The following is a 12,370-nucleotide window of genomic DNA, read 5'->3' on the forward strand; positions in this document are numbered from 1 at the left end:
AATCTATAAGAAAGGAAGGCTGTATTCTTAAAACCAAGAGTCTACACTGGCTATACTGGACCAGAAGAACAGCAATGGATTGCAGCACAATATTCCAGTTCTCTTTGCAGTAATGCTTCCATGAATAAAGAGGTTACTGAGCTCTGAGTTTGTCTGTGGCTGGAACTGATGAGAACAATGCTGGAATACTGCAGTTTCAGCAAGTTGTGCTTGTGAGGGGTATACCCAGAAAGCACAGAAACAGCTATAAAACAAAAACAAAGGTTGGAGAAAAATCACTGAGACAGAGCTTTTTATGCATGTTTACCCTCCATAAATGTCCTCCAGAGAGGCATCTTCATTGGAAGAGAAGGTTGAACACTAAAGAGCTTTACAGTCCAGTGAAGCAAAACATAACCTGAATCTGTAGCTGGAAGCTGAAGCTGGACAAATTAAGCTGAAAATAACACACATTTTTATTAGAGTGAGTCTAATCATGGGAATACACTAGTGGGGTAGGGTAGGAGGGAGAGGGAATCTCTGGCTCCTAAAGTCTTTACATCCAGACAGATGCCTTTCTGGAGATAGTCTTTAGCAAAACATGATTTATTGGACTCGATGCAAAGGTAACTTGGTGAAATATAATGACCTGTGATATATAGTAGGTCAGACTGGATAACAGAGTGGCCCCTCCTAGCTTGGAGCATTACAAATCTATAACACTTAAACTTTAGGAAATTATGACAGTAAGCTGTAATATTTTTTTTTCTGCTGAGATTTCTCCGAAGCTCCTAAATAAATCATTACATACAAAGCTTGCTAACTGGCATTGATTTTTTTTTTTTAATGACTTATGTTGGGGATTTTTTAATCTTCTTTTCAGAAAAATGGTTTATAAGAATTTCTTTTTTAAGTATAGTTAGGAGGCTCTAACACTAAACCTCTTCAAGAGAAAGGGAGAATTCCTATGTTGTACCTGAGCTAAGCTATGTAACTTCACTGTGTTTGGCTTTTCAAAACCTTTCCCATAGCAATTTGCACTTTCCTTGTGCTGATACCAGCTTTAATGCCAGCTCTACCACGTGGTTGGCTGCCCATCCCCTGTCAAAAGATATAAGGTTTTATAAGAGCAGGCTGATACAAGAACCCTTTTCTCATAAGAGGGAAGTTAATAAGTGTGTGTTAATCTACACACTTCTCACAACAGGAGCTGGGCTCAGGAATTGTACTTCATGTGCTTTACCTCCTCATTTGAAGGGGAAAAATTTGCATTATCAATAGAGCCACCTCAGAAGCAGCTCTTTACACAGCCTCTCCTTGGAAGATTCTATGGAGAAGAAGGGAGGTTGGGTATAACTTCAGAAGAAGGTATTTGATTCCCTTATTGAGGAAGTACTTAACTTTAAACAGGTGATGAAGTCCATCAATGCAAAATAAATAAAAGATCTGTGGAAACATTGCTGCATATACTTAAACATAGGCCTGTGCTACCAATTCTAATGAGTCACAGCTTCAGTCTATGGAAGCACTTGAAGAGCTGTGTTATCCAAAGTGCAGAAGTCCCTTGACTATAATGGATGGTTTGCATATTCAAAGCCATCCACCTCCTAACTGCAGAACTGAAATAAAGTGCTCTGAAAAGCAAAAGGAAGCAAAGTGGGAGAGTGTGGTGAGCACACACCACTTTATTTGTTAGTGTTTGTTAGTCAGGGCAAATTGATCCACAGGTCTTGGGAAGGATGGAGGTATGTGAGGCCTTCAGGTGTGATTTTCTTTGGGAAAGGCTAGGGCATTTTTAGAAGAGAAAAAAAAGAAAACCAACTCAAATTTAAACACTTCCCAGCAGTTTGGGAGTAAATAAGCCCTAAATTTTAACCTGGTGGAAACTAAAAGGAGTTTGCCTGAGATATTCAATGAATTAGATGTAAGCAGGGAATGAGCTGTCTCCTAACTCCTTAGGCAATGGATTGATGGTTGTTTGGTTTCTTGCTAAAGAGACAACTGTTGTTGATTCAATTCTTGTAATTCTTCTTTGTTTTTTCCCTCTCAACCCTAAACTTAATGTAATTATTTACAAAAAAAAAAAATAAAAGAAACTTTAGCTTTGTTTTCTTTACTATTTTTTCTTTCTTTTTTTTTTTTTTTTCAGAGGTTATTACTCCTAACAGTGCCTTAACATAATCTCACAGCTGACTGAACACTACCCTCTGACCTTTCTTTCCTTGGGGACAAACTCAGGTTTAATTGACGTTTATGTCTGTGAGCTCTGCTGAGGAGAGATTAGCAGTGGCTTAGCTAATTAGTATTTAAATGTTCACTAATGTTCCAATGGATTTGTCAATTGCAATCTTATTAAAAATTGATGCAGAGATTTCAATTTTTTTTAAAAAAAGCAGCGATGTCAGAGCTGATTCAATTTATCCAGAGGATTAAAGACAAAATCAAATCTGCTATTATGATCTTTTCAGTCATACTAGAACACAAGAAAAGTATTTCAAATTGTAAATGGCCCATATGTTTCTCAACGTGCAAATATGTTCAATTCTTGTTGCTGGGTTGAAAAATTTGAGGATGCACAAACTCTCATTAGGACAATTTGGAAATATTCACCCTGTAATTAGAGGTGTTGATGTTCTACTGTCCCAACAAAGCCTTTGCGGTTTGAAATACTAGAAGACTTTTCCAGACAAATTTAACACATGACGTTAGAATAACTCCACTGGTAATACAGGATATCAATCTCTTTCGAGCTGCCCACGGTGTACATGATACACATTTCCCCCAGTGCACTGAGTGTGATCTGTAACAGTTTTTAGCCAAAGAGTTTCGATTTCAAATTAAATCCACAGTTTATACAGTAAATGATGAAGGCAGCTTCTGGCTGTGGAAAATCTTCAACTGATCAAAACAGGAGCACTTTGTTATGAGCTGAAAGCTTTCTTCAGACCTGGTGAATGAGGGAAGATAACATAAAATAGCAACTTGCTTAGAACCAGCCTTCTTTCAACCCCTTTCCACTAATGGATTTCAGCACACAGAGCAAGTAGGCAAATATATTAGATTTGGATTGAAGTTTGAAATTTGGTGCCCTAAAGACACTCTTTAAAGAGATTTCAGAAGCCATCTATATAACCTAAATATACTTGACTTGACTTTTTATTTCCCAAAGATGCTAAGGCAATACAACAGTCCAGCAGGTTTGGTGTATTAGGAGTTTCAGCCACTTAGGGATTACACACCTTCTGCAAATGGAGTTGGTTTATTTGGAAATGTAAGTGAGTGTAATTGTGCATTTGGGTGCTCAGGAAATATAAGGAAATATTTTCATGTACATTAAATATCCAAGAATACTGGCGTGATGGAGAAGCCCAAGTTCATTGACCTTCCATGACAGCTCTAATTTAAGCAGCAAGAATGTATGATTATTTTGGGGTTTTTTGCAGCCATGCTTTAAATAGGAATTAATCTATATTAGCAGAAAATTGCTTTGTTTCCTGTCTAATGAACAACTAAGAAAATACGCTTTGGATTGAACCAGTGAAGAGAGTGTTTTTAGGTTTACCTGAAAAAAGTTACATTTAATTTTCAGATGTTTTATTTAAACAGAGAAAATAGAGATAGTCCAAAGTTTCAGAACAGCACACATACTTCTGGTTTTCTTGTTTCTAAAGCACTTAGAAATTAATACCAGTCTCAGAATTGTTGTAATTTACCCAGCTGCTTTTCTTCTGGTATTTTTCCTTGATGAAGTCTTTATCTACAAACCTGTGTCTCTTTTGGAAAGGGGCTACAAATTCTTAAGTGCCTATATGATTTTCAGCCATCCCTAGCACCCCCAAGTCTGATGCCATGGTGCAGATACATCAGCTCATTTGGGTCCTAAGGGTCAGTAGGTAATTTTCCAATGAATCTTGTTGGAGGTCTCATTAGAATAGAGGGGTGTTTTCATGAATACATTAGGGGAAATTCTTGGACTACAGCAAAGGAAGTTGGAGTAACATGAGCTTCTCTTCTCACATTTAAGCAATGGCATTATCTCCTTCCATCTCTTCTCCCACACACCACCTTCTGGGAGTCCTCACCTCCCACTCCTCTTTACTCCTATCTCATGGCCTTCTTCAGGAAGGGCAGCGTGCTCAGGTCCAGAGGATGCACCAGCAGGGGTGTCAGCAGCACATGGGTGCAGAGCTGGGCAGACCCAACCCTGCATTACTAAAACTCTCTGTGGTCCCTGACTGTTAAGACACAAGGCTCTGTCTTTCCTAAAACATTCCCCTGCAACTCAGGAGCCATTAGTTACAGTTATCAGGGAAAGAGTTTTGGTGCTGAGTTTGAGATATTGAACTGGAGACATGGGGTGAGTAAATTCACCTCTGCATCCTACAGGCTTGTCAGGCATCAAAAGGTCCCAGCCCTTCTGCTGGAAAATGGATGTCTGAGGTAGTCCCAGGACATTGCCCTGCCTCCCCCAAACCCTGATACCGTGGGTGTTAGAAAAAAGCCTTGATAGGGGGAAACATAAACAGATAAAGACATCTGGGGACTGTAGCCAACAACTGTGTTCTGGCACCATGAGCCAAACCGCAGCCTTGACACTGCGAGGAAGATATTTGCTGGGGTCACTGATCACCAGGAGGAACCCAAAGGGGACAGGACTCTCCCATCTCCACCAGCTGTTGGAGGATGGGAGCAGGGGTGAAGGCTGGACAGCACTTAGCAGCTTTTGGGGAGGGAGAGGACACCAACACCAGGACGTGGCTCCAATCAGAGTCATCAAAGGGACATGACCCATCCCCAGATTCACATACCACTTCCTGATACTGTGAAAGCCAGGGAAGAGAGCCCAAATCAGTGTTACCACATCCCTGCAGTAACTATGGGGTTGGTGGGATGTCACATTGCATCCAGAGCCTGCTGCTGGCTGGGGAGAAATGGCAGGATGGAACAGGGGATCCTGACCCTCTGCCAGAAACCCATCTCAGCCTATCAAGGCATCATATGGCGCAGCAAATATGGTGTCAGTTGATGGGGAGAAGCTCTGTGTGGCCAAAATGGAAATAAATGGAAACAGAACAGTTTCCTGTAGCAAACTGACATCTCTTGAGAACGGGCAAGAAAGAAGGAACCAGACTGATTTTGATTTGTTATTCGTTTTGTAAACACATTTGCTGACAGTAGCACAGTATGTAATGTCTGTCTCTACTTGATTGGCATATCTGTTTTGCTCATTGCTTTATGAAATAATACATACTCATTGTACTTCCTTTTATCTTGACTTTTTTTTTTTAAACTGAGAGGCCAAAACAGTCTTGCTGAAAATACAGGTTACAGCCGTTTTTGTTAAAACTGTATGTTGAGGAAAATGAATAATGAAAGTAGTGTCCCAGTTGTTAAAAGCCAGATAGCTTTTATATTGTTTTGTCATCTTCATTCCCCAAAATATTTGTAGTATAGGGAGAGTCAGCCCACTTCCTGGCTTCTTGCATAATGTAATATGTTGCCTCTAAAGCCTTGTTGATAAGAGATGATTGGCCAGGCTTCATAACAGTCATCTAAGAAATGGGTCACTTTATCCCAAGATGGGGCAGGAGGGGGATGACAGCTGCATGAGGCAGCTCATCTGTTCTTCCAGAGGAAATGCCTAAAGCCAAAATTTGAACTAAGGAATAAAATCAGTAAGTATCCATGTAGCCTAAATCTGAGATAATAAAATACTGGATTCCAAAAAGAAAATACAGTAAGAACCTATTGAATTAAGTGACGAATTGTGTGTAGTATTGATTTGCTAATTTAACTGACACATTTTTAAATGTCCTGCCCAATCCTTTTTAGCTGCTGAAAGTTTTGCTTTTTCGGGTCTACCAGGACACGATGTGAAACATATTGCCCAGGTCAACCTGCTTCTGTCAGCTATCAGGTAACACATGTAATCAAAAAATAATCATTGTCCTGGTCCATGGAACTAAAAGGAAAAGGTGGAAAGACAAAATATTCCTCCCTGCATTTCAGTGAAACACAGTATATGTTTAATAAGCTTCTTTTAGATACAAAAGCAAGCACATTTCATTTTGTGAGTCAAAGGAAAGGAGAAAGCATGGAAGCTAGTGAAGGGACAACTGACAGATAAGCATCACTATCCTCTTAAGTTTTGAACAATTAAGAATTGTGAATTACATTGAGACAAACCTGATGTCACTTCTATTTGCTGAAAGCCCAACCTAAAGTACACAAGGAGTTGTAAACTCCAATGAAATTGGCTCTCAGTTGAAGCAGGCTTCCTACTTTAAATGGGAGTTATAAAATCATACTGAAATAGAAACTTGACCAGGGAGATTTGGGTGCACTGAAATGTGTGAGTGCCCCAGCAGTGGGCTCCCATGCATGGGAGGTGGGCAGCCCCATCCCTGACACACAGCTGCCTGTGCACGTGTGCTCCAAGTGCGGGGTGCTGCGTGGAAACAGCCTCGGCCGACTGCAACCAGATGGTGAGGGGATGACAGCTCATAAAGGATGCCAGTATTTTAGATAATTTCACAGAGGGTTTCTGCTTGGCTGAAGGCACAAGGAAACTCTCTCGCTCGGTGTTTTGCACAGCCGAGTGTTAAATCACTTTATATCAGAGCTGAACCTCAACCTCATTGCCGTTAATCTTCTTGATTGGTTAAGTCTTTGCTTTCTGTCAGAAAATCTGAAATCTGAGTGTCAACGATCAGCACATGAAGCCTTTAAGGCAGTGCCCCCCCTTTTCCACCCCTTTTCCACTGCTGCTCAAGGGAGAGAGCATCCTCTCTGTTTCTTGTACTCACTGTTTGCTGACTGTACAGCCAGCCTGAGCTGCAGGTATAGCCTTCTAATACTCACCCCCAGCCCAATGAGGCTTTTTACTCATGCACTCATTATTCACCTGTACAAAGGAATAGTGTCTGGGAAAATCACAGACTTCCTTGTGTATTTGAATACATCAGCTCTGAGAATCTGGTATCCTTGTTAAATGAGAACAGTTCTATGAGGAAAAATCAATCTTTTAATCACAAAAGGTCGAATGCAATTCCAGCTTCTATTTGTAAGTCACTGACAGTATTTACTGTTTCACCAAAGGCAAAATCCCATTCTTTCATGAACAGGACCTGGTTTGGGCTCCTAGGCAAATGTCTACCCTTAGCATTAAGAGATATCCTCCCTAGACTGTGTAGTCACTGCTGCAGCCATCCTAGGAGTCATACTGTGGGTGAGTCTCCTCCCTGCCCACTGTGCACTGGCTAATGCTTCACTCACCCTCAGTGCAATCCATGCACCCATATTTCCTTCCAGAGAACATAACCATACCAAACACCCGACCGTGTTGTGGGTCTTGCTTTCTAACAGCAGCAGAAGTGATATTCAATGAATTACAAAGATTTTTTTTCTCATGTCAGAATTCTTGCCTTCTTGTCCATCAAACCTCATAGCCAGCCCCTTTGTAACTTAAGCATGATGTCTGACTGGCCCCTCAGTCACTGGGTATTATTTCAGTTTTCTAATTGAATCACAAAACGATTTATCAAATTAATTAAGAATAACAAAAAAAAAAAGTCAGGGTGATGCATGAACAGGCAAATGAATATGGACATTAGGAAGATTAATAGACATGTCTCAACTAGTCATATCAACAAAACTTTGGTGGTGTAAACAGACCATTAGCAAATAAAAGCAGGATGCTAAAAAGGTTAAAGAGGGCAGCCTCTCAGAAATCAAATGAGTGTTTGGAAGCAAGGTTTTCCAACCTGGCTAAACAGGCTGTGGAAAAGAAGCATGAACTCCCAGTGCACAGCAAGAGTCTCTAGGATCATTCTTGCGATGTCCAGCTCACTGTGTGAGATTTACCGAATGTGGAAATTCATCTCTGTGATCACTGTCTAGTGATGATCCTAGTCTGAACCACAGCCACTCCACTGGGTGCCTCGGTGAATCAGGCCGCCAGAAAACTCGCTCACACAGTGCACACAGCATGTGCCATTGCAGACCCTTCCTTGCAGCTTGTCCCCTCGGATCTGACAGAACCACAGCAGAGATTTTGCAGAGCAGCTTCACCCAAATTTGGAAGGCATGCTTCTGGTTAAAGCTGGGCTGTTTCATGCAGAGGATAATGTTTGCACTGAATGTCAGTGTGCATTTTGGTTTGGTCAGGATAATGCCTAGCCAGTGACCTTATTCAGCCCCAATTAGCTGATAACTGCCAGCCAGTCGCATTCCTCATTGTTAGGAGTGAACAAGGCAATCACGGGAGAAAGGTAGCAATAATAGGAACAGCTAATTAAACTGTGAGTGGTGCACAAGGCAAAGAAAGGAGGAAGAGGGATTGTGAGAGTTTGTAGATGGTCTGGCTGCCAGCTGAAGATGAAGTAAGGATCTGGAGTCCAGGACATAAGCATAAGCCTCAGATCAAGGTTCAACTCCCTCTGCTTTTGCAGCCTTTTCTCCCAAGCCCTTTGAGGACATTTATGACTTGCAGCACAGCACCCTTGCAGCTCTGCTCAGATGGGCACCATCCTCCTGACACAACAGACTGTGACACACAGGTGGCACCTCTAGTCCCAGAAGGACAGTGGATGGGTGATTGCAGTGCCCTTCCTGACCCCACTGCTCCATTCCTGGAGAGGGCAGTGGTCCCCTGCCAGCAACAGCTCAGTGCTCTCACTCTAGTTCCCTTTTCCTTGAGCAGTGAAGGACCACAGGGAGTTATGTACCTCAGGTGTTTTAGGGAGATAATAGGAAAGTGGCATGTTTTGTGGGAGCCCATTTTAGCACCTTCAAGAAATCACAGCATCATTTACATTGGGAAAAAAAGTGAGATCACCAGGTTTAGCTTCTAACCTAGCATTGCTGACCACCACCAAACCATTTCTCTATGTGACAAAGTTCCCTTGGGGACCTCGTGCCCACAGGATTTTAGTATCAGCAGCACTGATATTCATCAGATTGGAAAAACCTTCTTTCTGAAATACACTTTTGAGATACTTTTCTCTGTTGAATATAGGATCTGTAAAAGAGAAAAGCATCATTTGTAGAACCCGAGGGAATTCTTCATATACTGCCAAGATTTCCAGATGAGGGGAAATATTTTTCCTTTAATCCTAGTTCCACATTCAGGCCTTATGCTTCCTGCACAGTTACTCGACTTCCAGTTTGTTGCCCAGTGTCACTTGGGAGAATAATGTATACTTATTCCGTCGTAATTGTGCCTACAAAAATACCCAATCACAGTGGAATAATCCTACTGAAACAATGAGATTATCAACATTTCCTTACCTGCAGTCTTTTTTTTGTGTGCCAGCAGAAAAGTCATTAACATTACATTTTAAAAAAAGTATTTGCTGTGGACTATACTCTGCTTTCACTAATTCTCCTAAAAATCTGGCAATTTCTATCAAAGTTGCTAGAGCTGACCTGAACTTGTATTTAGGCTGAATAATGAAATTTGACCCTCTACAGCTATATGAAATGCGGTTTCCCATGTGCTGTTTCAGGGGAACCATGTTTTGGATGGTGGGTATTTCAGGGGAAAATTATTGATTTGAGCAGGTACAAATCAGGGTATCATGAGAGGGTGGGGATGCAGCTCAGACAGCCCTGATGGTTTGAATTGCAGGGAGGCAGGCAAGTTATGTAAGCCTGGAGAGGCTGTCGTTGGAGGGGATCCCTGATTTTAGCAGAGAACTCGGGGCATTACTGTGAGACAGATACAATAAAGTGTAAGTCGTTAGGCAGAGAAGATAAAGCACCACTTAAGGGAACCACTGACAGATGGGAGTGTGGCTCTGCAGCTCCAAGCAGGGAAAGACTTGGGTGCTTGCCCCTTCTGCCTCTGAACCTCCTCACAATGCCTGGAGAATAAAAGCCTCATGGCATAATGGTGGTGGTGATGACAAGGGTAATAAGGCTCATGATAATAAGGACAAGCAGGGTTTCCATTTCCATTACCAGAGGAATCGATTGGAGCTTAAGGTTTTTTCTGCTTTTTTTTTTTTTTCTTCATCTAAAGCAAGTTCTGTAAGGGCCAGATAAAACACTGAAAAAGGCCTTTAAAAAGGTCTTTGGGAACAGTGTGGAATTTTAAAATCTAATCTGTAATTTAAAGAATGAAAACTAATCTAATTGGTGTACAATCCGTTTCCATTAGGAGCGGGATACTGCTGGGTTCTTTCCCCTCAGCATAGGCTGGATTAAACATACAGGTGAACTATTCTTTTTTTTTTTTATGTAGTTCCACTCTCTAGGGCATCTGCACAGTAACAGATGGCAGCTTTTTATTTATAGACACATTATAGACACACACACACACACACACACACACACACACACACACACACATATATTTGCTCCCCAGCATGGAGAGAAAAGCAGCTGATTCAACAGAGGTAGTTTTAAAACTACATGAATCTCAAAGCTGCCTACATGCTTGAGAGTAGAGGCACCTTGCTCCTCACAAGAGATACAGGCTGCAGCACTGGGTGGTCCCTTGGCACAGAGGGGTGGTGTGATGCCCCTGAATCCCCATCACACTCCTTTGCCAACACCTGCCACAGCTGACCACTGCAAACAGATAGATCAGCCTGGGCTGGCCTCAGCTGGAGGCAGTGCCAGCAAAGTGAGGTAGGAACTGTGAGGGGAAGAGGTGCTGCATGATGCTTGAGGCTATGGAAGCACACAGAGGTTATCCTGGGGGGGCTGCTGGCAAAGAAGTTGGTGTGAGATGAGGGTAGGGGAATAACCTGGCTTCTGCTCAAGGTAAAACCACCTCCTTCCTCACCAGGAGCTTAGAGCCAAGGCTGAAACTGAAGTGCTAAAGAAATAATCCTTGCCCAGAGCAGTTGGCTTTGTTTCAGGATTGAAACTGTGAGTCAAAGATGTTTTTATGTCAAGACTTGCTTGAAATCTCTCACTGTGGTCCATTTATTTTAGTCTGTGGCTGCTGGGGATGCAGTTCAGATGGGTAATGATATTTGGGAGCTTGAGGATGAACTTCACTTCCAAATCAAAACGTCTTCTCTGTGCTCTGCTGCCTGTTGCTCAGGGCTGTGAGGTGCTTCAGGTGATGCTTGCTTACATTGTGATGTTCTGAGCGTCACACAAAAAGCAGTTGTAAGCTGTATCTTGTGGGAATTTGTTAATGATTCAGTTTGCTGTAATTTCTCAAAAATGTGACATGCATGGCCATCAGTCAGGTGTCCATGCAGACAGCATTCTATCTATCTATATATAGAAAGAGAAAATTAGCAACTATTATGTATTTTAACTCCCTCACACCATCAACTGACCAGGTTCTATCTGGAACAGTAAACCTCAAGCATATGAAACAAAGGAGAAGAAGCAGCTTATTTGCTGAGTAAGTATCACATTAAAATAACTATCTTAAGCTAAGGTCTGTAGTTCAAGCAGGACTGGGCAGAGGTAACAAATACTTGGTAGCATGGGATTTTTCCAAGGCACTGAGAACAGAGAGTGAACAGCACATGAGAGAGGCCAAGAGCAAAGAAGGGTACGGTAGCAATCTTGCACAGACAAATAGAAATTTTGTCCCTAAAAAAAAAAATTTGACATGAAATTGGAATATTTTCTTCCATTAAAATTCAATAATATATCATTCCTCCATCAGTTGGATGCCCCTAGAAATCTCAAGCTGCAGTGTGTTATTGAAACCACTTATGCACATCAACAATATGTTTTTTGCAGTGGTCATTACGCCCCCACTTTTGCAACATGTTATTTTTTCCCCCTCTATGAAACTGTGACTTAATGCAAAGTAATGGCATGTCAAAGGCAAAGTTACAGCCCCCCTCTTGAATGCAATGCTGAGTCTCCTGTCATGCGTGGAATGTAATTACCATTAAGGCTGAAAAATGAGGGAGATGAACAGTAGTGGCAGTTTTTCTCAAGTTTACATAAACACTGGCTGCAAGAAGAGGGCAGGAACATTAAAATCAAAGAGTTCTTGTCACATCAGCGCTTTAAATCTCTAAGCGGCTCCTTGAAAATCATCTGGCCTCGGTGAACACAAACAACTGATAAAAGCTTCAGTTAAGGTCTGCTCTTATCTGCTAATTTCAGGGCAGTCTTGCCCTCTACCCACTGTCCCTAGGAAAGTAGCGATTTTGGCACTTTCTCTCGACTTGCTAAATTCTCTGCCGTGGCAAAAATCTTAACTAGCTGGAAAAGAAGTAAAAATGGGGTTGAAGGTGTTTGAAGAGGAAATCCCTGTATCACTCACTGAGGAAACACTCTGTTTGCTTTGCCCATGCATCCTTAGAGTTAAAGACTGGGTGATGTACCACTCCCCTCATTCCTGGAGCTGGGTGTTATCTCCTGGGCACAGAGCAAGCCCTAAGCCTGACCCAAAATCACTCAAAAATGT

Source organism: Cyanistes caeruleus, chromosome 1 (assembly GCF_971803275.1).
Source record: "Cyanistes caeruleus chromosome 1, bCyaCae1.hap1.1, whole genome shotgun sequence".
In the NCBI taxonomy this organism is placed as follows: Eukaryota; Metazoa; Chordata; class Aves; order Passeriformes; family Paridae; genus Cyanistes; species Cyanistes caeruleus.